This window comes from Hylaeus anthracinus, unplaced genomic scaffold (genome assembly GCF_026225885.1).
Source record: "Hylaeus anthracinus isolate JK02 unplaced genomic scaffold, UHH_iyHylAnth1.0_haploid 11989, whole genome shotgun sequence".
Classification (NCBI taxonomy): Eukaryota; Metazoa; Arthropoda; class Insecta; order Hymenoptera; family Colletidae; genus Hylaeus; species Hylaeus anthracinus.
In genome coordinates, this window is record NW_026534337.1 from 15,369,570 (window position 1) to 15,397,419 (window position 27,850).

General features: G+C 51.3%; 1 protein-coding gene across 3 annotated transcripts in view; it reads left to right on the forward strand.

Moving 5' to 3' along the window:
• LOC128887520 (LIM domain only protein 3-like) overlaps positions 1-27,850 on the forward strand; it is a 50,447-nt gene that overhangs the window by 13,204 nt on the left and 9,393 nt on the right. Inside the window, exon 1 of one of the 3 annotated variants that reach the window (XM_054143514.1) lies at positions 17,201-17,485. The exons of the other annotated variants lie outside the window; for them this stretch is intronic. The gene's annotated coding sequence lies outside the window, so the exon portion shown is untranslated. Of the gene's footprint in view, positions 1-17,200; positions 17,486-27,850 lie in introns of those variants that run through there. 3 annotated transcript variants of the gene reach the window in all.

Consider the following 27,850-nt stretch of genomic DNA (forward strand, 5'->3'; position numbering starts at 1 on the left):
CGGAGTGTGGTCCGAGCTTTATATTAATGATCCAGATATATTATCGGACGTGACCGAAATTGCTGTCAAAAAACTCGGATATTGGATCGAGAGGAGATTGTGAGAAGGTCGGTCTTCTCTGCGCGCGCGGTCGTAACAGTACGTACGTGTACGCCGATCGGTCACCGCGGATCGCGCCGTTTCCAAACGAAAAGTCGTCTCGGTGGATATATCGAACTTGGACCAGCTCGCTCCCGATAGTCGAAGAAACAACGAGAAACGAGCGGCGCGGTGCTTTCGATGCGCCGCGCCGATTGAAATCCATCGACGGCGAGACAACCTAGACGCGACCTCCGTGCAAACTACCGTCGACGTTACCTGGCGAATCTGTAGCGTGTTTCATGCACGATTCCCGTTCGCGTTTTCTCCCGCATATCGCGTCCATTATTCGCGCATCACGAGATAATACAACCTGTCGTTCGTCGAAGGTCGGACAGATCAATTTCGTCGGCGGATTCGCTTCGTACGAATCGTTTGCCCAAAGGGGCATTCGTTCGAATCCTCCGATAACACGCGAAACGGCTTTCTCGATCGAAGCAAATCCTCGACCATTGGAACGAGACTCGGTGTATTTTTCAAAATTTCTAATTGTTAATTTTTATGGAAATTTTTACGAAAGATGTTTAAATAAAGGCCGGAGGCCAATTTAGCGTGGAACGGCCGGAACGCGTGTAGATCGACAACGAGTTTCCTGCTGCGTATGGGGGGTTTTGGAGTTACGGGGACGTGGAAAGGAAGCGTCTCTCATGCGGGTGCGTTAAGTAGTGGATCCCGTCGCGTCGCGTTGCGTACGTACGCGAAACGTGTTTTACGCGGACTCGCGATAAGCGATTAAAATGCAAGCCAGCTATACCGGTTTCAAAACGATAAGTCTGCAGGCTAATGCGTGCATTTTCTGCCCGCTAAAATTCCCTCGGTCTCTGTAATTCACCGTCGAATGTTTCTCGTCCGCACTACAGCGATACAATTTGGTAGAACATTTATAAATAGTTTGCATCAACATATTCAGGGCAAATGAGACCAGCGATCAATATTTAACAAGTCCATTGATCGTTCGTTTAAAACTGTATTCCTTTTATTTTGAGGCTTCTCTTTGGGTAGACACTTTTAACACGTTGACTGCCAGATAATACTCTTGACAATTTCTACTGTGAATAAATTTTGTTTGCGGACTGTTGGAAACTACGTAATCAAACATTGTCATTGTGGTACTTGTTTTTCTAACTCCGTCGAAATTCGTTTGCATTAACAGTTAACTTTCAGAATTAATTTTTTTAATTCTTCAATGAAAAGTACTTTAAAGGGAGGAGGTTGGGGGGAGGTCTCCCCGATCGGTCGGCTAAGCGTTAAGAAGTCCAAGAGCAAGGTTGGTCATCCAAATGCAATATTGGACCGACGTGAACGCGATTCTAATATCCCGGTGGAAATTGACGCGGCCGGTTTTTCCGTCAAGACGCCGCGGCGTAGCGCGGCGCGGCGCGTCGCGTCGGTGACGCGAGGTCACGTTCGAGCTCGAAAGACCAATTTCCGCTGACTTCTATTTACATAGTTAGGTATACGGCCTGGATAATACGAGCCTGTCGAGTTCGTCGTTTGGCGAGGTAAGGGGTGGCGTGGGGATAGCTGTCCACCGGTAGAAGGATAGCTTGGCAGGAAGCGGGTCGAGGAGGGTATTACGGTAATACCCACGGTGTTTCCAGGACGGTGAGTAGGCGTAACTAAATTTCCATATCTGGCCGATTGTAATGCGCATTTAGCGGGAAGCGACGACGATGGATCGAATTAGCGTTTCCACCCTAGGTCATTCCCATGTTTGAAGTTATACTTTCTAATTTCGAGAGGGGACAAACTGCTATCTTTCTCCTGACGCACGAGCTTGAAAGTGCTGTTTTATCTTTGGAACGATTGCGTCGCTCGTGAATCGAATAATGGCACGGTTCGAGAAGTTTGGACGACCACTTGCCGGCGTTATAAATTCACGCGGCTATTCGAACGTGTACAATTTACATGAGCGAGTAGCGACGTTTGATTGGCCGTGACGTCGATGCTTGAAAGTGGCTTGCCAGCCCCTTGATTGGATTCTATTCCGAACACAATGAACTGCACATCGTACGATCCAACTTGATCGAGGCAGAGTGGTGGAAAGGGAAGACTCCCTCGGCGTGAGAGCGAGGAAGTAACGCGACGAGACATTATAAACCGCTCTACACGATTATTCGGAAACGCGTGCACCGATGTATCCTGTTCGATCCAACTTTTTTTTTTTTTTTTCGCTAACTAGTAAATATCGCTTTCCGCGGCAATGGTAGGAAAATATAAATAACACGAGGTGGGAATCGATATAGGGCGATAAGTCGGAATAAAGCGAGAAAAATAAAAGAAGGGACGATCGTATATTGGTCACGTTCGGAGGGTGTGCTCGCACACACAGTTGTCCGATACTGATTGACGCTTGTTCGCGCGCCAAAGGATCAGCAATCCGACCAGTGGCCGAGCACCCACGTCTGCGCAGAAGTTGCGACTCCATGGCCGATATTCGGTATAGGGGAATACCGTGTCAGAGTCGACGGGTCCGAAGAATTCGCGCACCAGAATTCTTTTTCCTGCTTGGAGAATAAACGTTTCGTTTAATCGTCCGGCAATTTCGATCCCCCTTTTCCCAATTAATCCACATCGGAAGGACACCGTAGTCGAACTCGTTGCAGGGTTCGGACGAAAGATCGAGTTCGCATCGATCGCGTTTAAGGAGTGATGCTGGAAAAAAAGTAACTTTCGGAATTTTTAGAAAATAAACGACCGAATAGATTCTATATAAAATGCTAAAGTGGTGTAACCCCCTAAGAAACTCGAGTCAAGAGGCGAACAGCAACGGAGCAGGGGATGGAAAGAAGAGGAAGACGATCGTAGGGGTATCGGTGGTGGCAGCGTGAAAGGAGAACGACGTCGAATGGAGCGCGGGGCTGTAGAAGGGATTTGTGGAACTCGAGGGGGCTCGGGGATCAGTAGGTTGGTTCGAGGGTTGTGGGAAGGGGTGACTGTACTTAGTTAGCGGACAATGCGGCCCCTAATGAACAGCCAGGGGCGGCCGGCAGAGCAGCCACTGAAGCACGCCATCTAGTCTGAGACAGACAGATTACGTTGCGTGGCGTTATACCGCGTTATCCTCCCTCGGCTGTTGCATTCGAGGTTCGCATTGCGTGGCAATTTCGATTACGGCCGGCCGTTTCGCCGTTTACGACACGAGTAAACCGTATCGACGTTTCTAAGTACCGTTCGGCGTCCTAGAGCGCGAAAACGTTTCGGCGAGTAGCTTCGCGACGAACCGATTACGTTTTCGCGAGCGTCTTCCCTCGCGTACGCGTACGCGTTGGCCGTCGAAAGAAATTCGAGTAACCAACGAACGAGCTTAAGAGCTCAGAGATTGGGAACCTACGAGCAGTCCAGGCGTAATCACGAAATAGAGTTAACGGGATGAAAACGGATTTCTGGCTTGCTGTAAATTAGTTTTAACTTCCTCGCCGCGAACTTTCGGTAACGTCATTGGGAAGTTGACGTTAACGAGACGCGGCATCCACAACGGGATGAGAAACGAGTAAATTCGCGTCGCGCTCGAACATTGGCCGCGTTTGAACGTCTTCGCGGGTTCGTTGTCCTCGGCGACAACCATCCATAAAACTGTGCGTTAAAGATCCATTCTATGTGAAACGAGAAGACGAGGCCCGCGTCTTCCGCGTGAAAAAAAGAAATGTTCGATTCAGTCGCAACGGTGGACGCGCCGCCGTGTCCACGAACAGAAGAAACGAGCTGCGTTACGGCCCCGATTGAGATCCACTGGCCGCTGCGGCGGTTGTAATTGGATTCAATTGTCCCGCGTTAAATCAGTGACTGCACTCTCCTGCCAGTTCTCCATTCTGCGTCTATCCATCCGCTACTCCTACGACACAGCTCGTTGAAACGACTCGGCTACAGCGCGCTTGGAAAACCGTGTCCTTCGCGACATTCCCGGAAACTTGGAAAGAGCCTCTGCCGCGGTGCATAAAGAAACACCAATTATGACGAAGAATATCTGCTTCCATATGAATGGTTCCTTTCACGTGTCAGGTATATTCTTTCTATCGCGGAAATCGTTGATTACGCGTGCGTCTCCTAGACGAGACTTGGTCGTTTTCGTCTGTTCCCAAGTATATAGTCGCCCGTGTATCGATATCGCATATCACAATAAGCGGCAGTTTTGTTAATGGCATTACCGCGTCCTTTATATTACATGCCATTTATGTCCTTCGTCCTTTCCCCTTTCGCATCAGCCCTCGCGGACCTCGCACTTCCGAGGTCATGGTTCGCGTTACGTGTGTTGCTTCCGTACACGTTCTGCGTGTACCTTACAGTTTACGCTACGGTTAGAAGTGCACGGCTATCTGCCTCGATGCACCTGGTCCTTATGCAAAGGATTCGCAAGTCTCTCGATGCAGGGATTGCGTTCACACGCGCCACGTGGTTCGCAACAAATTCCGATGCTCCTTCCTCCTGCATCGCAACTGGTGAATAAGAATGGGATGCGAGGAAACAATTGCACCGCCTTCTACGAAATATATCATAAATCCCTGTAATGGAGTCAACGGTCATCTCACGGTATCAGTGTCTTTGAGATAATCTCACGGTTAGACGCTTGCGAAAAGAACCGCGAACTCGATCGATGGATCCAGGTGTAGCCATCGAATACGTTGGGTCGTTTGCGTATCCCAAGCGGAATTAATAAAAGTAAATTAATAACGAAACGAGCCCCCGGTCGGCTGGCCGGCGTTTCTCCGTGTTTCTCGATTTAATCTCTTTACGCACAGCTACTCGCCACTCGCGCACAAAAGCGAAACGACTTTTCACCGCGAGTCCGGCAACTTTAATGAAAATAGTTCTTACGTTTTCACCTACGAGTCTCAAGAGGGGCTTACGTGACCAGTTAACGAAGATTCTAATTAAGCGGACCTCCCCCGCATCGCAGCCTTAACTCAACCTCGTCGCCTCGGCCGTTCGCGAACGCCGCGCCGCATTAAGGGCACAAACGGTATTTTTCGTATAAAAATCGTAAAACTTTTGATCGCGGCGAAGTAATCCGAAAATTCTTACCGGGGATGGTAGGTGAATACTTCTGGAATCGTCGCGTATCGATAAATCGACGTACCCGCGTTTTAAGTTCCTTTCGTTCGTCGCCTACGCATCGACGTCGCAAACGTAACCGCTATAACGAGCAAACAGGTTGAGCAATCAATTTAATTTTTCTCTTCGTTTCACTTTCGTACTTCTCCTTTCACGGCTCCCTCTACTCCTCGTCTCTCTTTCTCCAGAGTCCAGCTACTCGCGTGACGTAGCTTTGCTGTTAGTAGTTAGTAGTAGATGGTTATAATGAGACCCCATTACGGCGCGACTTTTAAAATCTGTCTCTGACAGCTGGACCGCGATGGATTATTCTTTATCCGCGGGCAACAGTTTATTTAAAAGTAACGAGACCGCCGCGGATAACGAGCCCCTCCGTCTTTATTTCCATCCGCGCTTGTCTATGAACTTCTCCGACTCTCCCTGGAGAGCGCCTCTCCGTCTCTTATATGGCGAGCGTAATTGAAGTTTGTATCCACTGCGATAAATGTCCTCCGCGAGTACCATGTAATTAATATAATCCGAGATTAAAGAATTCTCAACCTCGAGTCTGTCACGAAGCTTCTCGCTTTCCGTGCGATTCCGTTAAAAAATCGATGACATAGTTTTCGCGAATGCTTTCGATAACGAATAACGATACATTCTTTGCTCGGCGCGTAGCAGTGTCATCGTTATTTACAGGTCTAGGGCTCTGTCTTCCGACATGATAATAAGGTTGCTCTTTTGTCGAGGGGTACGGTACATCTTCGGCTCATCCCTTCCGTGTTTCTTCGTAAGGAACCATTCGCTCGCGTCGCTTTTAATTATCGGAGCCGAATAATAGTTTACGGCGCCGAATTAATGAAACCCGCTACCCCTCGCGAGCGCGGTCACATTTACTTTTCACGCGGGTTCTTTTACCTTTTCCAGCGACGTCTTCTCTGCGACGTAACGACGGGAACGTATTGGTGGCGCGCGGAGCACGGCAACGGCACCACCATGGAATCTCCATAATTCTGGCTTACAGAAAATGACAGCTTTTAGCGTTGATGCACAGTTTATACCGGCCGTATTATTTTAAGTGGCGCTGTCTGTATAATTCAAGACTCGGGGTGCACAGACAAAGGGAGAGACGCGGAGGAAGACCCTGGTCGTATCAATCCGTGAGAGAGTAAGAGAGACAGGACGGGGCGGGAGAGAGGGTGCGAGAGAGCGAGAGCAGGGGGTGGAGGAGTACGACGAGCGAGAGATGAAACGAGAGAGCGGGTTCGCGGGGTTGAAGGGAGTGCAGGGCGGGGATGTGGCGGGGGAAGGTCGACGCGGTAATGGCATCGTCGTGTCGCCAGCTTAAAGCTCCAGTGATTCTCAATCACGTGGATCCATTCTCCGTGTCCATCGCATTGGCGCCAAGTCCACGAGGAGGACAAAGCATCGGCGACTGCGCTAAGACACTTTCCGCTCCGTCGATGGCGACATATCCTCCGGACTCCTCTAAAATATATAAATTCGAGCCCTCCGTCTATCTCGCGCGCTCCCTCCGTAACGCGCATTACGAATTTGAATTCGTTCGCGAGGCAGATGGAACGCGCTCGCCCGCGGCTAGCGTGTACGAGAGCATTATGGACAACGCGGACGAAGAAGAACACCGACGAGAAAGGGAAGAATGAAAAAAAAGCCGCAGAAGGGGACCAGCTGCGGTTTCCTCTAATCTTTGTACAGGCCGGCCCCACCGAATTAATACACGAGAGCCTCGAAGAAAAGATAAACATTCCTGTGAATACTCAGGGGATACACGCGAACGGTACGCATATGCGGGCAACCGTGGCCACCATGTGCCTGGCTGGCAAGATGTTTTGACCGACGAGATCCCGTCGTCACGGATGTCGTTCCTGCTTAATTGTTCGTTCTCCCCTTCGTATCTTCTTTCTTGGTCCCATCGCAGCCGCACCGCAGGAACGAAACGAACGCAGCATCCTCGCGACGAGACCAACGCCTTCGCCGTTCAAAAGAATAACCGTAATTTCATCGCGCGTCAATTTACGGCACAAATGCGTCGTTAATATTCGCCCGGCTCCCCCGGCCCTGATCGAGGCGGCGTCGAATTCCGATACCATCGAAACGACGCGCCGCGTCGGTGGAAAACTCCATCTTCGTTCGGCAATAGGCGGACTTAACGATATAAGTAACTCGACGGGAATTTAAGGGACGATTGGGGTGCTAGTGCGTCGACGGTGGTTAAAGCGGGACGGGGAGACGCCGATAGGGAAAGAACGACGATCGAAAGAGACGGACGTGAAGAGGGGCCGATGAGAAGAAAGATGAAACGAGGGAGCAACGGGGTTGAAGGGAGTGAGAGAGAGAGAGAGAGCGAACGAGGGCCGATAGACGTAGGCGCCGGCCAAGTTGCGCCGCTGATTGCACCACAAAGGGTGCAATTATGCGGCCCTCCAGCAATCACCGCGCATTCTGCCCGCCATTTGACCCCTCGACACCCCTCGAGCCCCTGAAATCCCTCGCCACGCTCAGAGCCACCTATCGCCCCGGGTACATAGGCGCACTGCACACTGCGAGCACGACAGACATATCACCGCTCCGGGCCACCGTCGCTTTTTATTTAAATGCGAACGCGAACGCGAGCAATACCCACCCCCTGCGACGAACCTCGACAACCCGAACGAGCCACGGACTCCGTACAATTTAACCTGGTGTCGCGAGAAAAAATCTGTTAATGAACGATTGTCGGCTACTGGGATTCGGGTGAAAATATCCCGAAAATTGGACGCCTTTCTTTCCTCCTTTCTTTCGCCCATTCGCCCTCCACGTTGCGTCGCGTCGGTTCGATCAGCCCTCCGCCGAATTAAATTCGTGCACCGGTCAAACGCAAACCCCCGTTCGCCTACGCGCATAGGGTAGCGTGTTTCCCTTCTGCTCGACGAATCGTATCGACGCCAAGGGTAATTTTTGATAATACCGAATAAATAACCGCCGGCTATTTTACATTCGATCTCTCGAGATCGCTTAGTTCTGATCTATGATCGCGCAGCTGATCGCGCAGAGACCTCGTCGAGGTTAATTATCACGAGGCAACAGAACTCCGTTTACGTTACCCTTCGCCGATCTCGAATCCGGCGAACGTTCCCGACCAAGTCTAGCGATATAGCAGACCAAACGAACGTAATTTCTCACTTTTTGCCTATTACTCGAGAGCACTCACGTTGTACCGATTATGGAGAAAGGGCGAGCGAGGAACGAAAAAAGCTGCTGCGGAGCGAAGGAGTGACGAGACGAGATCATCCTGAGAGAAAGAAGGAAGGAGAGTGAAACCGTATCGTGAGACGACGAAGAAGGTACGGCGGAAGAAACGTTCCAGATGTGTTCCCGGCTTCTGAGCAAGTTCAGAGTCAAGTTGCCAGGCCTGGCCCCCTCGGCTGTGGCTCGCAGGCAGGAAGTGCCGCATTAAAGCCGCTAATCTGCCTGTTTTCATAGCTCTCCCCGTTGCTCTTTTCCCCCCGTCACTCTTTTCCAAGTCTTTCCGCACTCCCGCTCGCTCGCGAAGCGTATGTTTATGCGTGTTAAGAGTGCGTGTACTTTTAGGAGAGCTACGAAAATTTATTTGTAGAAGATTCACGTTTTTCCCAAAATTGACGAGGCGAAGAATGTCCACGTTTCTCGGCGCCGTGCGCGTATATTATCCGACGCGTCTCGCAGACGGAGAACGGCCAGGATTAAAGTAAATTTTAAAAACGTATCCGTCGGTCTCCGACGAAAATCTCTCCCAACGGCCCGTTTCTGTAATCCGAGGACATTAATTTGTTGGCAGGACGGACTTAAGAGCGTCGACCCGGCCGTTTCCCCCAGGGGACTTGTTATATTTTCTCAGGTTATCTGGGAGGAGCCGAGAGAACGGCACGGGACGCGTCGCGTCGGCCAAATTTTACGATCCCCATGCTGGTGTTGTTCGACGGGAAGATCGCTTCCTCTGTCCGTCCGTGTGCGCGTCACGGTTTTCAAATATTGGTTTTTGGATTTCACCACGTGTTTGGACGGCGATCGTCCCGTTCGAAAAATAGTTCTCGCAGATAAACTGAACGGATCGAGGCTAAAGCATCGTCGTTGCGGAGAGCCTTTCGACCCCGTTTTCGAAGCAAGTGGATCGTTGTAGGAACGTTATCGAGGCTTCGGACTCAAAGTCAAATACAGGAGTGGGCACAGCTGGAGAGGTCTAGAAGCTGACGATATTTTGGAATTTAAAAAAAAAAAAAAGGATAAACGCTCCTGTGTCGAAACGCAGCGACGAACCGATCGTCCTCGTCCGAGACAGTAGTAAAGTACAGATTCGCGGGAAAGAGGAAACGTGTTTCCTTCCGAAACGAGCGCGACGAAGCGAGAAATAGCGACGATATCCTGTTGATGGTTGCACGAGTTTGACTCGGCCGAGCATGTAAAATCGGTGGTTCGACTCGCAGAGGCTTCTTTCCGGAGCGTAGCGACGAGCGGCCGCGTATCGGTGCTGTCGGCGGCAGAGGACCAGGGGGCAGAGGTGGTTCGCAAGGAAGAACGGACGGGCAGACGGGAGGTTATTGCCTGTTGGGTGATTTATCTAGTAATACTAGCCGACAGGCCACGAGGCCGGGGCACGGGCATGGGGGCAAGCCCCGTGCCTTCTACCCCTACCCGTGGGGCCAACCACCGGCACCGGCACCGGTGGAAATTAAAAACTCACTTTATTACACGCCTCATTCTGTGCTCCCCGGCACCGCTACCACCGCCTTCACCCGCGCCCCACGACGAGCCCTCTGTACGATCCTCTCTCCTCGCCTTTCTTCCGTTCGCTCCTCTCTCCCGTTGCCCTCTCGTCACATCCTGCCGCCCCCCCAGCGCCTCGTCCACCGCGGACCGACTTAATATGAGGCCGGCCATACCTGATGGAACGAATATTATTAAAGTTCGCCCGCACGCGAAACCCGTGAAATATCGCTGCTCCGTTCCTCCTCTCCGCCCCGACGCCGCGTCTCTTCTCTTCGTCGGCGTTTCAGACCCTTCGGCTCTTCCACTCTCGGACGGGCTGCCTCTTCCTACGGGCTTTTATTATCCGCCTCTAGCTTATACTCGAGACGGTGGCGAACTCTCGGAAGCAAAAATAATCGCGGGTAAGCCGCGATGTAAATACGCCGAGATTCGTCTCTCCGCCCCCGGACTCGACCCTCTCTCGGTTTCCATTTGAAACCGCGCGCTACGTGTTTCGATCTTCCAAGTTTTCGCGCTATAGAATGCCACGCGGATCGAGCTCGCGGAGCATCGCGAAGGTAACGTTCCGTTGCGCGATGGATTATTTATGATTCTATGCTTTTATCCGTATTACTTCGTCCATAGCGGCGGCAGCGACGCTGATGGCGGCGGCGGTGGCGGCGCGGTTATGTATTAAGAACGTTGCGTCGGGGTGTCTTGTCGCGGACAAAGTATTCCCTTGTCACGGTGCGTTCCCGCGAATAATTTTGTCCCCCATTGCTAGAGGTAACGATACCGTCGATACGCATCGATCGAAAATATTTCGCGATTACCACGTGTTCGATGTCGCGTACATTCTCTTTACGATTCTGTTTTGAAACAGCCTGGCATCGTCTAAGGAGGAGACTGCGGACGAAATATTTAAACGCGACGTTGATTGGACCAAAATCGTTATTGCTAAGAAACACGCAAGCGTTTGCATCTTCTCACACGCTTCTTCCAATCGCGTCGCAGCTGCGCCTAGCTAGTTCCCCCTTAAATGTCTACGCACTCTCCCGCGTGTATGCGTGTCCACGCGTGCATACACCTCGATAACGTACTCGACGGTATCTGGCTCGTTTTATTAATGTCAATAAGGCAATTATCGTCGATGGATGGCGCGGGTGGGTATCTCGCTTATACCGCTGTCGCGCCGAGTTACCTGGTTCCGGTATCGATGGCTACGAACGTATTTTAACGTGGCCGAATGGAACAAATTCGAGTAGACGATCCATTACTATTTAACTCTAAGTTACGTCGCATAAGAACGAGTTGGTACGGGTAAAATAAAAATAATAATAACTCGAACGCGAGAGAGCAGAAAAATGCTCTCCGTCTCCTGCCTTGACATCTGGAGCACAGGTACGCGAAGCGTAACGCGTTTTATTCGAAAACAGATTCTCGATCCCCAACCCCTGGTGATTCATCCCTCGGTGGTTGATTCGAGGTGCATCTAGCGGAGAAGGTTTCACGGGGCTTATCGAAAATTATTCACGGTAACCGCTTTAAAACTAATTTCTTTTCTGTCGGCTCCTTGAACGTTTGCGCGTTACTCGGCGCACTCGCTGAACGAAATATACAGGGGATGGGGAGAATAATATAGGAAAGAGGGGTTTCTCCAGTCTCCGCTAAGCAATATCCATCCACCCCACATGCCTGCCTGCCTGGCTGCCTGTCTGCCTGTTCGCATTATCGGTGTGTACGGACGGGCTCTCAGCAATTTATCCATTACGGCCTCAGTCGCGCGCACTATTATTGCATTTTTTGAAATTATTGCTCGCAAGCACCGACGTCGCGCTACCGTCTTGATAGACAGCTCGTGCCTTTTCGCTCGCACGACTGTGCCCGGAATGCCTGTCTGGGGTGCGTCGATGAATCGATCCCGTTTCGTCTTGCAAATGTATCAGTATCGCGAGAACCGCCACGATCTTTGGCTTCGAATACTCGATTCCCGCCAATTTTTCTTTTTCCTCTCACGGTAGGAGTCGCGAGTCCGAGGTAGTTTCGTATCCTCGTTATGCATCGGTAGGTCGTTACCCGACGATATTCGTCAATCTTTCAAGAGACGTAGGTACATGCAGGTTCAATTATCCTGAGTGTGCTGGAAGCCGATCGTGTCCGAGGAGACTTCACGAGACCGGAAAAGCTGGCTCGGAAAAGAGAGCGAGAGATTCAGCCAGAGCAGCTCGGTAATACATCGTGTCCGAAGCAACTGGAAGGATATACGTGTTCGTTTGGGGCAGCAAAGTCCGCAGAGGCCCGGTAAAGGTTGGCACGGTAAAAAATTCAGAGGGTGAATAAATCAAGGAACGTCGCAGCAACCGTGGTGCTCGGTATAAGTACCTACGGACGATGTGGCACGATCCGGCTCGTCCGACTCTACTTCTTTTGTACATACTTTATGGCGAATAATGCGTGAAAAGGGATAGGACGAGACCGCCGCCTTTACGCGTCTCGTTTTCACCCGAGACATTCCCACGTACGTACGCGCACCGTTCGAGCGTAATCCTCTGATCTGTCTTTGGACGAGCGACGATTTAGGGCGCCCCTCCGCTGCCTTTTATTTAAAAAATGCGATTAACCACGGTGGCACTTACGCGTTGAAACTCGAAGCATCGTCGTGCTGTGACATTTGGGGGACTCTACAAGTTGCGGTTCTTCTTTCAAGGGGGAACTCCTTTCGGCTCGAGAAGAATGCTGATATTCGGGATTTTTTCTAGCGATACCGGATGTGTAAATACCTCAAACACGAACGATATTTCAGAGTCTTTTAGTACGAGCAAGCTCGTACGAGTAAAGTTATCGATTACGTACAGTTGAAGAATCGTCGTCCGGTCTAAGTAGACAACCGTTCGAGGCGTCGTTTTCATCCCTCTAACCCTGTTTATTTTGGAGTGGCGAAAAATAGGTCGGTAATCGTATGGCGCTATGAAATAACGCTCGATACCTTTTACGTTGCAATCTGTTTGCGCGAAAAGGGATTAAGAGGCTGGACAAGAAGGATTGAGAAGTTAAGTAAGCGGTGAGGGGGGGGGGAGGATATATCAAAGGTAGGAGAAACCCTGAACCAAACGACTGGGGAGAGGGATAGCGGAGGCGAGGAAGAGAGGAGGACACGAGAAGGACGAAGAAACGTATCTACGTTGAGCACCGTATCGTTGAGTAAGTTGAAAGCGGAGGGTAGGACGCTCGGGGGGTTGGTGGCTCATCTTGTAATGGACTCGGAAGACAGGCGAGTCGGCTAATGGACCCCTGCTCTTCCAGAAAAGCTCTCGGTATCTGTGCCACGCGAGCATCGATGCCATCGGGCTGCGTTCTTCCAAAATCCGTGACTCACGGCAGCGCCGTTCGTCGTCCTCGACGTGAAGACCACCGGCTCGTCTCTCCGTCCTAGTCCCGCCGTTCGACCCGGTAGGCGTAAACTGCGTAGTTGTTTTTCGAATACACGCTTGGAAAAATATTTGACGGGTCAACGATGCGATATCTACGCGTTCGAACAACAAAACAGGGTCGCGCGTGCGGGGGATAACGTTGATGCCTGGCAGGGCTACGGACCCGCGTTCTCCGCGGACCGCTTGGTGTACAAATATTTTTCCGCCGGGATGTAAACGAGCTGGAATTTTTAAGGGTGCGTCGATAGGTTTCCGATGAAAAATACGTCCGGACTGTTAATAACATCGAGGACCCGGGGAAACAGTTCGGAGCGAAACGTTTCTCTTCGATACACGGGAACAAGACCTTTGGGAGTAATTAACGAATAATTAAGGGGAGCAGCGCGAACGAAAATACATCACCGATCGCGTATCGCGTGCGTAGCCATTCGCGTGTCGTGGGGGACTGGATCGTTGAGGTAGACGGATAGAAGCTGCCTCGCAACGGGGAAAGGAGAGAGCGAGAAAAGCGGCCCGCGAAAAGCGAGTCGGAGGAGGACCGTTTGTCAGAACTACTCGCATCTACTCCCACCGAATCGCACCATCTTTCTTCTCGTCCTTCGCAGTCGTCCTTTCTCGGTCCACTCTCGAGAGTAACGTCTAGCTCCCTGGATGGCCAGCGCCACACGATCGGTACCAACACGCGCGCGCCCCGAGTAACCGTCCGACCGATGTCCGATACATCAGGTTCATGCATAATAAATCCACCAAACTGCGCGGCGAGCGTGAACACGCGCGGGCTTTGACCCGATTGGTCGTCTGGAACCGAAACAGGAGGATGCTCTTGATCGAGACGGACTGCAAAGCCCGCTCGCGTAAGGAAAAATAACGGAATTCTCGCTGTTTCGAATCGTGGTAGAGACTTTTTGCATGTTCGTAAGCAGGATATTCCGCTATTCCAAAAAATTTGTTCTCGGAGAAGTCCAAGGGGACTCGGAAAACAGACTCGAGACGTCCGTCCGCGCGAGTTTTGCCCGTTCGCTCATCGTAGAGCCTTCTACGGACATCTATATCCGGGGACACGTTGGTATTACCGGGAAACTTGACCATCAACTTTTTGCGAATACGCTTCACGTGGCTGACGGGAGATTGAAACGCGAAACGATTCGATTCTCTGGTGCATACCGGGCTGCGGCATTTTTCTAGCTGCGTCCACGACGATTATTCCACCTCAACGTTTACACGACGTAGCGATAAGAAGCAACAAACTGTTATACTTTGACAGCTACTCGATAAATCAGTTTAGGCTCGTCGAACGAAAATTGGGGGTGGCCGTTGGCAAATTATGTATTCGTTTCGACGTACACGCCGAGAATCGCAGAGAACGAATGGTGTATCGCGTGACTGCGGCGAATTTAGGTTTTATCGAAGAAAAGTTCGATCGAATTTAGAAGTTGAAGCCGTGCGAGCTCTTAATTAATGAACCCTAAATAAATCCGCTCGGGGATGAAGTTCGCATGGCTCCGACGAAACCAAGCCGGTGGCAACCGTGGAATTTATTTCGGCATCGACACGGGACACGTTTCTTCGGGAGACAGGAGCTCGCGACCGACCGACCCCGAGTGCCGTTTAGCTTAATACACGTAACGCTACTCTCCGGCTGCTTTTTCTTCCAAATACTCTACTTCCAACCGGTTCGAAGTAGTATAAGTCGTGGACAAAGTAGACGGCGTACAGAAAACCTCCATTAAAGTCCCTAGAAGCGATTAGTACCCTCCCCATCTTCCCCGCTCTCGCTCTGTTTTCTCTATCCCTACAGTTCTCTCTTCCTCTCTCTTGTCGGTTCGCTTTTCTAGTTTTCTCTGTACATCTCCCTTCCTCCGTTTCCACCGATCTTTCGTTCGTTTGCCCGTTCCTAGCTACAATTTCGAATTGTCGCGAGCACAGAACCTTCGAAGAACCGAAGCTCGGCAACGTTCGCGATGGACGTAGAAAAAATTAATTTTGTAAACGATTTCGAGTTGAGAATGTTTCATTCGCTCGTGTTTTACGCGCTTTACGCAAGGTAGCTTTCGAGCGGGGATAGCAACGGCCCGGCGTGTCGAGTATGTTGTTGGTCGCCGCGAGCCAGAAGCCCCGACAGACCTCCCGCAACACTTCTACGAAATTAAATTCAACATGGTCGGTTTCGTTTCCCGATTGCAGAGGAAACCTGGCAATCGCCCCAATTTCATTTCGCTCGCGGAAAATGGAGGGTTAGGGCGCGCGGGTGAACGGAAAAAGAACGGAGGCGGACTGTGAACCGATGCGTCGAAATCTCGATTCGAAAAACAGATCGTACACGCTCTCCGCGAACCGGAAACTTGGCGGACGTTAAATTTAGTCGCGTCGACGACCGAGGTCGAGGGCGACAGAGACGGCGAACGAAGAAAACGTAACAGCGAACTAAATAAGTTCACGGGAACGTCATTTTGTCGGAGTAATCCACTCTTTGTACTGATTTAATCAGTGGCCGGTCATAAATCAGCCGGTAATTAAAAGAGACCATCGCCGATGGCGGCAGTAAACATGGCCTAATCCATTTCGTTGGGCAGCGCATAGGTGTGGATAGTACGGGAGTGGAAAAAAGGTCGTAGCCTTTCTAATTTAATCTGCCGAATGATTCCGTGATTCTCGAAGCCGACGGCGGCAACCCTTTCATTACTTACGTCCCCACCCTACTTTGCGAGGAACCCTCGCGCGCCACGGTAGCTCCCGAAGCCTGTTCCTCTTTCGCTCCGCGACCACCCCCTCGAAGAACCGGCGCAGAACACTAAATCAGCGGCCAGTGTAATTTTTGTAATGGGAGGTGTGGCTTCGTAGGGGTGGTAGACGCGTCTCCCGCCAGGAGAATCAGACATATAGTAGGGATGCCATCCCTGCGTTCTCCTCGCGTCGAGGAACGCTCGTAGGGGCGACATTAGGGGTGGATTTCCACGATGAGAGCACGCCGCTTCGGTGGTTAATCCTCCGTCGCTATGTCTGGACTCGGGTTGCGATCCATCGCGTTGTTCCCTCAACCTCCGTTTCCCCTTCTCTCTCGCCCTTTAGCTTCGTTCGCCTCCTGTCCGCTTACTCTCGCTTTCTCCCGCGTGTGCAGTAGCGCACACTTTCGTTCGACGCGAACAATCCCTTTAGCAATTTATCCGCGAAAGGGCGGTAATTGGAGACACTTTTGTCGCTCCTGCGATCGATGCCCGTATGGTTAGTAAACCGGACATCGAAGTAACGTTTTCATTGCGTCTGTCTATCGCCGTTCCGACCAACCCCTTGATCGTCATTGTAATTCTCGCCTTTAATTAACTTATATAAGTCAAATGCCGAAGCATCGGAGACCTCTTGGAATCGACCGTAGAATGATCCCCCTTTATCGGATCTACCTACATCCGCGTCGCTCTCGCACCCCTGTTTCCCGTGAGTGGCAGCGGTGCTTGGATCGATGGAACGCTGGCCGGCCACCGCGAGCCGCGCTTTCGAGCGATTAATCGTGTGCCGTCTTAATCGGAGCCGAGCGTGAACGCCGCGCTACTCCGCATCGCGGAGAATTCCGCTCGAGTAGCAGTTAAACCGTGCGGCAGCGCGAACGAAGAGTCGAGTGGGGCAGCGAGTGCGGGTTCGATGGCTGGCGCAAATACGGGTTTCTGACCGCGCGAGTTCCTCGGGTTTGGATACGGGTGCGTTGACGATCGAGTGCGGGCGTTCGGAGGGGGAAACCTCGAACAGCCGCGGCGGGGGCAATGATACCCGCAGTGGTGGGATCGCGGGATTCGGAGCGGGGATTTTGGAGGGGTGAGTGGCGAGGGTAGTGGGGATTTATCATTCTCGGTGGCGTGCCGTGGTCGCACGCGGTACTCGGCAGTTTACAACCAGCCGCTGGTCTGGCGGTTTCGTGAGTTTCTCGTCCGGTACTCCGTTTCTCGTTCGCGGTGATCAAGACGCGGAATGTCATACCGTTCGACGTAAACACTCGCCGGTCAGTTGCGACGTCTTCGATTGAACTCTGTTGGGGGAATGAATTTTTCGTTCCGATGGGAAACTTAACCGAAATGTCATACGGTGAACGTTGTTTTACGCGGCTGGTGTAGTGTCACGTGACGGAGGGAATCCACGGAGGAGTTGGCTCGGACTTGGAAGGTTGACAGGTAAATCCGATGCAATTTTTTTAATTATCCGATATGTCACGATTTTCCCGATTTCAAATGCGAGTATTAGCGTAACGCTTGGTAGATTAGTTCCCGTTGATCGGGATGGCACGCTCACGGTTAAAACCTGTAATGCTCTTCTCGAACGGTGAAGATCGTTGGATTAATTGGAGCGTAACTGCGGGGGACGTAGGCGGATAACGAGGAAAGAGTCCGTAATGTGACGCGTAATTGAAATTTCATCAATTTGCTTGCACGTTTCGCAGCGAATGCAATCACACGTTCAATTTAGCATAAAATTTATAAAATTCCCCGTGCTTTCTACGTTGACCAACGATCATCGTACGGTTTTCCATGGTGTGATTGGAGAGTTCCATGGAAACATCTAGTCACCGATACAGACTGTGTCCTCGTTACCGGTGGCACTCGGGCGATGCGATCGTATGGTTGCCGTTAGCGATAGGGATTCCTTAAAAGTGAACTTAATCTGCATCCTGTAAAATGCTGCCACGTTGTTTCGCTAATTTTCGCATTACTAGGTTACTTTCGTCGACTGCCTCCGCAGCTTCAGGTGTTTTTATTTATCGCACAAATGGTTACTCTCAACGAAACCCTGTTCGTTCGCTTTATTTGGCTCTGATAACGGCGACAGAATTCTCATCCCTTCGAGGCGAGCACTCGGCAGAATTTAATTTACGGAAGTGCCGTTCGTAGTATCCAGGAGTCCACGCTCGTCGATTGTTCGGGTGAGACTGTGTTGCTCGATAACTCGCTAAGGGTATAATTGCTTCGTGTATTAATCTCTTCGTTTGCTAACATCACTTTTCTGTAAGAGCACCAGGGATAAATATAGGAATAAGTTCTATATCGTTGCAAGTATATTTGGTTCCTCGATTATGTCCACCGACTGTCATATCAAACGGCGTGCCCGTCTTAGTCTCCAGGATATTCATCCATCCTTTTCCCTCGTGACATCGATTACGACTCGATTCTAACGAATATCGACGAATGTCCGCCTCCCGTCCCACCAGGACAGTGGCGCAAGGGCATCCGGTCGTTTGAATTTCAATAATTGGCCCCAGTTTTAGTAGCAGCGATCTCGTTAGTCATCCGCTCGAACGGAGTGACTTCATTATTTCGTTTGAAGTTGGAGTAACAGGAGAGGGAGAAAGAGGAGCTTTTGGTTGGTGCACGGGCAGACGATCGGGCGCGCGTGGAGGTGTGCTCCGTGCACCGCTCGCAGTTCGCAAATAAATTGAGAAAACTGGAGCGAGGGAGACGGTCGAGAGCGGCAAACGTTTATTTTACACCGACAAATTGGTGCGGCTAATTAGCTGCGACTAAAAGCAGAAGTACGACCGTGACGCCTCGCGTCGTGTCGTGCCACCGATGCTGTTGCAACGTTTACGGCTGCAATTTCGAAGCGAACGGGATTCGTCGCAACCGTCTTTCCCACATCGTCGCATTTCCTTCCTAATGGATCGATCCGCGTTTAAATCGATCGTTTCCGCGCATTCTTCGGGCGTGTCGGATTTAAAAACTTGTGTCTAAACAATTTAATCCGGGCGTCTGCGAGCCAGTAGCTTTCAACGGAATAGTGCCATCGTCCACAAAAAAGTCTGCATTTGCGAGTGGTTTCACACCGATGGAGACGGTAAACTGGATTGGAACTGGACTTGAATCCGGTAGAAAACCTCTGGGACGTCCTACCAATGCGTGTTTACACGATTTAGCGCCAATACCAGGCCGTAGACGAGCTCGAATGGGCGATACTAAAAGCATGAGGAGAACTGTGTTTGGACACGCTGAAAATTTGATAATCGTTGAATTTTGAACAATTGATTTATTTGGTGACTATCTCCTTTTTATCTACAATTAGATCAATTTGAACGAATTTTCCATAGTAAGCGTAACGTCATAAAGGCGAAAGATATAAAGGAGCGCCCTACGAACCCGTCACTGTACACGAATTTCGAATATCTGCGAAGCATCGGCACAGCGTCGAGTCTCGCTGGTTTCGTGACAGGATGATACGCTTCCATTAGGTATCTGTCGGCAATGGTCAGGAAATTATAGGGTACCGCGGTAGCGATATAATTTAATAATACCGGCTACGCGTAACGTCTTTCGACACGCGTCAGCGATAATTCCGAGAGCCGAATGTCCAATAAAAAGCCACTTTGCCCGATCGAAATATCAAATGTAATCCTCTTAAGTCGGCTGCATCGGTCGAACGTGTATCTCCGGGACTGACCATCGCGTTCGCTGTCCTTTTCTCCCGTCTTCTCTCCCTCTGTATGTACGTCTCTCTTGCACGTTGCCAGTTTCTCTCCATCCTCGTCGCGTCCACGCGATCCACCCGCGCGAGCTTCTAACTTAACTTCTGACCCCGCGCCCTTCACCCTTCCGCCTGTTTCCATCCAGAAGCGTTGCTTTTACGGCGATTGAAGCTTCCCGCGGGTCTTTGGGCACTCCGCCAGGTGGCGATGCCGCGTCCTTCTGGGCGTCGGCCCCAATATTCCATTTAAAAGATTTTTTTAAGGTGCCCCGACGCACGTTTCACAGTTACGCGAGAATCACGAATTCTCCTCGTGGCTGGATAGACGAGAGCGCGAGAGGGTGGGCTTACCGGTCTAATTTTTAGCGTGCCGCCCTCCGCTCGCCACGAACTGGGCGGGCCGCGATTGCACGCGAACGCGAATATAATTAACTTGGAACTTTAATTCGTTTCCGTCCGCGGGGCGATTCGATAAGGCGATCCGCGGATGTAATGCAAAATTTCGAGACCGATTGGCCCGCGAATCCCGCGGTTACGAGGGGTCCGAGGGCTCGCGCGCTTTTATCGGCGCCCCCGTCTCTCGCGGACCCAGAGATGGGATCGAATCAAAAAGTCTACTTCGTTCGTCGAGCAAACCAGAAACGATAAATATAGATTTAGTAGCCGAGTTTTCGTTCGGATCTCGTTCATCTCCGCGTGAACAGGTCGAGCGAGTACCGGCACCCTCCCACGATCGTTAAAGAACCATTTGCAGTTGCACCGAAGCCGACCAACGTTGAATAATTAACCCGCCACGGACTAAAATCTATTCATTAATTAATAAAGCGGTGACGGGCGTTTCGCTAATAACATCGGTCCACGATCGAATTAGGATCGCGTTCGTTAACCGTCCCTGCACGGTTCGCAACGGTTGCGGTACATTACGGTTCGAATCGAATCAACCGACCCGAACGATCGAGTTCTCCTCGGTCGGATAAACAATTTATCCGACACTGGCTGCGCGAGCGTCGAACGCGCCGATCGTGGACTCGCGGTGTACGAGTTTCCGCGCCTCGAACCGCGAACAATGACGGCTCGTTTCGTGTCACCGGGCCAAAAAGACTTTGTTTCCATTGTTAACCGCTTCTCCCATCTCGGACACGGGGCTGCTATCGGCGTCGCGCCGCCGTCGCCGTCTCTTCGTGCCGCGAATTTTCTTCCCCGCTTCTGGACCGTCCCGAACAAACGAACGAGGAGAGGAAACTTGGTTCGTCGACTTGCCTGGTCGTTCGTCGGGTGTGCCGGCTATTGGCCAGGAGGATATCTTTCGATTATCAAGACCGTCCATAGCTACCGCCTTAGCCGACCGGGCGCCGTTGTCTTCTCGGCTCTTTCAATTAATGTTTTGATTGATTTCGGACCCTTTGCCCGGAGGCCGACCCTCCTCTTCCGGCTCGCCTTCGATCTTCTATACAGCGCGGTTCTTAGTTCCGCAGTTCCTGTTCTACTCGCGTCATCGATCTTCGTACTTGTCTTTTCAGTTTCTATTGCCTCGATTATACGTTCGTAATAATATGGTAGAACGGGATCGGACGAACCACTCTCGTTAAAATTCTACGCAAACTTTATTCATCGCGCTCTTGATAGAAATAATAGAAAAAATAATAATAAACTTAATCTCGTCGGTTCGCTGCAGCGTAGCGTAATCCTACGAGTGACAGCTAACGGGACAAGGTATCCGCTCCGAGCGGGTCTCTCTTGCGCTCAAAATCCGTCCGTTGGAGTGTTCGGTTTGCGTCGGCCAGGACGAAGCACCGGGATACCAGGACGCTAAGTAATGTTAGGGGACGCGGTATCTTCCGCAGAATCGACCGAAGTTGGTCGCACTCTTCTCCCCGTGGCTGTTTAAATCAAACAGCGAGCGATTTAAAGTCGTTCGGAGAAACGGTGGGATAACCGATAGCCGCTGCTTTCTCCCCGGATTAACCGTGACTCTTCCGTTTCCGATGCTCGTGTACGTGCTGTATCCACGCGGAGAACGGACCTCCCGTCGGGGGTGTTTGGCAACGTACAAGGAGGCGGCGGCGACGTCGCCGGCGTCTACGACGTCGCCGCCATCGAGGATCCCCGCTAGTCGGTAGACGGTAGCTCGAATCGGTGTTATACCGGTGGCTGTTTTATTGCGAGATTTGCGGCGTGGCCTCTCCGTGTAACAAGACTTACCGAGATCTTAATAGAATCTGAGACCACCCCCCTCTCAGCGAGTCCCGTACCACGGTACCACGGACTAACGCCGTCTTCGACTACAGTCCCGTAGCCTTCGTTCTCCGACTCCCACTCGCTCCTTTTTCCTATTTTCTCGTTCTTTCGTGCTTCCTTTTCCCGCTCGGCCTTTCTCTGCCGGAGGAGAGCGTGGTAGGAGAAGGGAGTTGACCCCGGCGCTGCATCCCTCTATCAGGAAAAGGGGTGCTTATTCTAAGCGTATATAACAGGGGGTAGGAGAATGCCCGGGGTGGGCTGAAGGGTGATTTATGAATATTGCCTACCGAGAAAAGTGTATCGCGCCGCCGCCCTGCGCGTCGATTTCACCTCGGCGAAGACTTTGAAGCGGCTCGTACGCGAACTTTCTTTTATAACATTCTTGTCGTTCCGATTAGCGGGTTCACCGAAACGGAAAAGGGGAGCGATACGCGCGTCACCGACCCGACATCGATCCGAACACCTACGTCGATTCAACCCGGTTCGCCAAAAATATTTCTCTTTATCCTCTTAAATTACATTCCGCGCGTCGATTGGCGCATGCACCGAGGTCGTGGAAGTATTCTTACACTCCCAATTGCCGATTTTCAACGACTGGTACTTTTTTAGAGTACGAGCATACGGGTATCCTTCCGCGAGACCGATATAAACTTTATAGGAAAATAACGATTCTTTTCCTCGTTTGCTCGGTCAATTAATCGATCAGTTAATTTCGCGTTTCACCGGAACCGCGTGAAACGAATGGTTCTCCGATGACAGTGGAGAAGCCTTATTAACAAATGCGAATTTCGCGCGTGACGCGCGTGTCTTCGTCGCGCAACGCGATAATGGCGATCGCGATATTCGAACCACGCGTCCGTGTGCCATCGAATCGACCACCACCCTTGCGTGAACGGAATATTCGACGCGTGTTTTACAGTACAAACATTTTACACGGCTCGGAACGGTAAACATTGCGCGTCGGGGATTCGAAAAGCGATCGGAGCGGGCTCCACGCAAAGCGCATCGAAAACCAGTTTGATTTACGATCGAAAATAATTTCGAATTTTTTTTTCGTGAAACGTTCCTTTTCTCAACCAGCATCTCGCTCTCATTTGTAGCTCATATTTTCGCGACTTTCGCGTTATTTTTGGCGACGATAATTGGCGTAGTTGGCGGTTAATTGTCGCTTCGAAAATATCTTGACGCGCATGGAAAGACAACGAAAGTGTGTACCGCGCGAAAGAGAGATGGAGCGCAACGAGACGAATATTTTATAACGAGCTCGCTACGAAGACAGCGCCACCGGCACGGCTGCCTGCGCATATAACGGCAGGATCGAGAGTAGATCTGTCTCCCCAGGAAGCTTGTTAGGCGTCGGCGAGCTCCGCTATCTTCTAATTGGCGATATAATGATTCTGTAGGATGTTATACCATGGTCCTGAAGGGGCCGAGGAGCACCCTACGCCGTACCTTCCCTTGTTAGGGACGAAATTAAAATTTGGCTCTAGCTACCTTCTGCCTCCCCTTTCTCTCTGTCGACCCCGAACACTTCGTCCTTTGCTTCCCTCCTCTGCCGACGACTCGCCGCTCTTTCTTTCCTCGTAGATTCGTTATGCGGCCGCTCCGAAACGTTATACGTCTTCCAGTTCGAGATTCATTGACGAGAACGTATCGCTGACCGTTGCACGGTGGCTTGATATCGAGGAAACCTGGTGAAACTCGCTTCTCGGCGAACAATCCTGAAATTTTATACAGGGTGATTTCAGAAGCATGCGACACTCTTCCATGGGATGATGTTAAAAATTGATACAGGAGAAATTGATACAGGTTTAGCCAAGTTTTCTTAGTTCCCGGCCTACCATTGTTCGAATTTCGAGGAGTTTTCCGTAGGGCGGAAGGGACGCTCGACGAGCCGCGTGATCGCGTTTCTTGTCCTCCATCGTTCGCTTCGGTTTCGCGTTATTCTCCCTCGTTTACTTCGTTTAGTTCGTTTACCTCGATTATTTTGAACGTCGATATCTGCGAGACGTTTCGTTCGTTCGAACGTGATTCGCGAAATTTTCCGACAGCGCTACTCAGCGGCTTATAATTACGCGGATTAAAGTTCCGCAATTAGCGTTTGCTAATCGAACGAAATCGGATCGAGGACGGCGATCTCGTTTGATATCTGCGGGAACTATGACTCGAGAAATCAACGGCGTGGCCGTAGTTGAGCGCCGATGCTTAATTAAACGTTAATCTCGCGTGCGGGCGGGTGGTGTTGGGTGTTGAGGATGGCGGCGAGGAGCCGGGGAGAGCAAGGAGAGTGGGCGAAATTAAGGTTCGCCGGTTGATTCGAATTCTCCTTGAGAAATTTCCTTTCCCCGAGAACGCCCTTGGTGCGCTCTCTAGTAGTTACTAAACTGGTCGTCTCAATTAGCGAAACTTGCAGCTACGTTACCGACTTCCAATTAGTCATAGGTCGCAAACTGTATCGCGCGTACTGGAGCGAATCTAATAACTTGTAGACCATGAAATATATGTGTAGATACGATGCAAATTAGCGTTACACGTCCAGGCGGACGAAAAGTATTAGGTTCAACGAAGGCCATCTCGAAGGTACGAACGTATAGTGCAAAATAGAGTAAACGTTGAAGTCTCGTTAAAAACGGTGAAAAATCAATCGCGAGTCTTCCAAGTCAAAAAGTTCACCCTTCATCTGATCCGTCTGACCGGAAGTAGCGCACAACACGAAACAACGTGGTTTCAAACGAAGCGGTCTTCCTTTTCCCTTGACGAAGAGGGAGAGTTGGAAATAACGCGACACCGATTCTTCCCGCGCGAAAGTTGAACGTTTCGCGAGACGACGGGAAGCATGTCGTGTTTGCGTAGTCATCGCTGAGAGTAGAGTGTGTGCGCGAGCGTCGAGCGTCGCACGGCCACCGTCGACGTCGATCTCGGCGAATTTACGAAGGCCCTTGTCGCGCGGCTGATAGTTACAGGCCTGGTCTCAATTAGCAGAACTTATGTCGCTAGGGTCCAATTAGACGTAGGCTAGAAGCTACACCCTGTTTGCTCAAGTTTGCCGTACCTGTGCACCACCGTCCGTCGTCGGATGGGGTTGCCGTCCGTCCTGCAGCTGCTACCGAGCCCGTTGAAGGTGTCTTTTTCCTACGCTAATGACTAATTAGCAGCCTCTCCACTTCACAGTATAATGACACGGGATACAGCTTTGAGCCGTCGGCTGAGATCATTATTAAACCCCGAAATTGCAGTCGTGTCTGCCGCCTCGTGTTATGCAGCGCGTCGGCGTCGTGCCCTGTACTCGGCCCTATCCTGCGCCTCGCTCCCTACCCTGTTTCGCGCGTACACTCTCCGGCTACGTCGTCTGCGTTACGCGTTCTCCATCCACGGATCGAAGGACACCCGGCAAGATGCGGAACGTGACTCGACGAGGAAGAGGGTGCGTTCCGTTTCAGGGTCTCGTATCCGAGCGTGATACTCCTCCTCGCAGTTTCCCCCTCGTTTCGAATTCTCCAACCACTCGTTTCATCCAGATTTCACGGTACAGGTGCATTCCCGTTCGGTTCCATCCGACTCGAAATATTTAGGTTCGCTTTCGCAATCGAATCGATAAACGAGCAGAGTTGGGTGAAATATTTTAAATACATATAATGGGTGCTATTATTTAAACTTTGTCAGACAATTTCGTCTGGTCCTCTCGAATATTATGTTCCCTTTCAACCACGTGTCCGTCTCTCTCCGCTCTTTCTTTCTCTTCTTCGGACACGTAACCCACTTCCCCTCGCGGCACGGAGACGGTTTTTTCCCCTCGCCTCTGCGCTTCTTTTACATTTATTTATTTCCTAAACGTCCGTCCCCGCCGGCTACTTTATATTTGACATTTTTATTAAACCAGCCGGCAGCCCTGTCCCTATAGCGACAGCGTATCTCGGGACGACGCAGCGGCGATCCGGGACGAGGCTCGGTTGGCCGGTAGGCTATCCCATATTGCTGTTAGGGCAGTTTCGTAATCTCGGAAGGGTGCCTCTTATATCGACCGAATAAAAACTCGTATCCGTCGCCGATTCGTCCGTCGATCGGATTCTCCCCCTCGTATCCGCGCCTGGCTCTCCCGCTTTCCTATCCGGAGCCGGAAGACAGTCGGCGTGGAAACGATGGACCCTGTATCGCGTTCAACCGCCACCCCCGTTCGTTCGCGTACGCTTACGCGTCGCCCCTCGCCGATAAATCAACTTTTCACTTTACGATTGCGTTACCTTCGGAACGACGACGATCTCTGATCTCGCGTAAGCCGTTTCTTGCGCGAGGACTTTTCTTCTCCTCGCGCGAGTGGCCGCGTAAATCAGAATCGTCGGGTGTTGAGACTCGGGTATCGTCGGCCCGTCGCCAATATACCGTCGCGCATTGTCGCGAAATAATGGGACGGTAAATTGACGGGATTAATTTAATTTTATCTAACGTTTCATCAGCCCGGCCCCAGATATAACGACCGCGGTGCAACGTTGGATCGCGATTCGATATTGGGCGCGCGGGACAAATAACCGTGCACACGTGAAAAGTTGAATCGGGTGCGGGTTGAAACGGAGTTAGAAAGAACCTCTCTCGTCGACGATCTCGCATTTCGATCAACCTGTTTGATCGCGCGATGGATGGCGGTTCCTTTCCCTTCCGCGCAAAGCTTGGCCTCTTCTTCGTTGGTCCAGGCACCCTCTCACCTCGCGACGAATTTCTCTCGGTGCATTCCTGTCAATTGAACTGGGAGCAAACGCGGGTGTTGCCGAAGTGAAAGGAGAGGGAAAGAGTCGTTAGAGGAAGAAATACATTTGGAGAAAAAAAAAAATTGAGCGCGCAGATCGTCTGACGAATCACGAGGCGTTTCTCGGATACCAGTGTTGGTGGGACACGGTAAGAGGGGTCCAGGGGATACGCCATACAGGGATGATGTTTTTTTCCTCTGCAGCGCCTCTTTAATTTGCCCTCCAATTAACGGACGGGGTCCTATTTGAAAAATACCTGCCACGAGGGCTGGCAATTATACTTCTTCCTTTTTTTGCGCCACGAGCGCGTTATTAGCGCTATCCGTCGTTCCTCTCGCTCTTCCTCGACCTCCCGCGTTCTTTCTCCGTTTCTCCCACTGCCCCGTTCCTCCCTCCGACGAGCTGTTCCTCTTCGTTCCCACCATCCGCCCTTCCACCCACCAACACTTCGTCATTCTAGCTTTTTACGTGCGTGTGGCGTTTTACGCCGCGTTCAGCTTTCGCGTATTCCCTATCCGTATCCGTATCCGTATCCGCGCGTTTGTATGTGTTTTATGTGCATAGCAAAGTGAACGGATGGGTGGAGAACGCGCGGGCCTGTACAGAAAAGAGGAACCCGTGTACGAGTAGTGGGTGGTGGAAGGATAGAGACGGATTGGAACAAACGGAAAGAGGGATAGCGAGAGGGGAGGGAGAGGAGAGAGAGAGAGAGAAGGACGCGAAGGGGTGGAGAACCAAGGCGGATGCGATGGTGGCAGGAGGTACGGAGTCGGGGTGCTGGCGAGTTAGAGGAGTGGCGTTTATAACTCGTGCCCGAGTCTCCAAGCTTTGAGAAGGCCAATTAGCAGCATAAAGCTACAGCTCGGCCCCGGGGCCGAGGATGTTTGTATGTAATAATGGATTGTTACTCAAAGTATCCGGCTAATTAATTAAGCCCCCGCGCTTCAGCGTGCACCCACTCACCGTTATAGCCGGCCGCCCTCCTCTCGAATCGCCTTTAGAACGCGTTTGTTCCCGCGAATGCGGTCGTCCGTGTTCCTCTCCCTCGTTCTCTCTCTCTCTCTCTCTCTCTCTCTCTCTCTCTCTCTCTCTCTCTCTCTCTCTCTC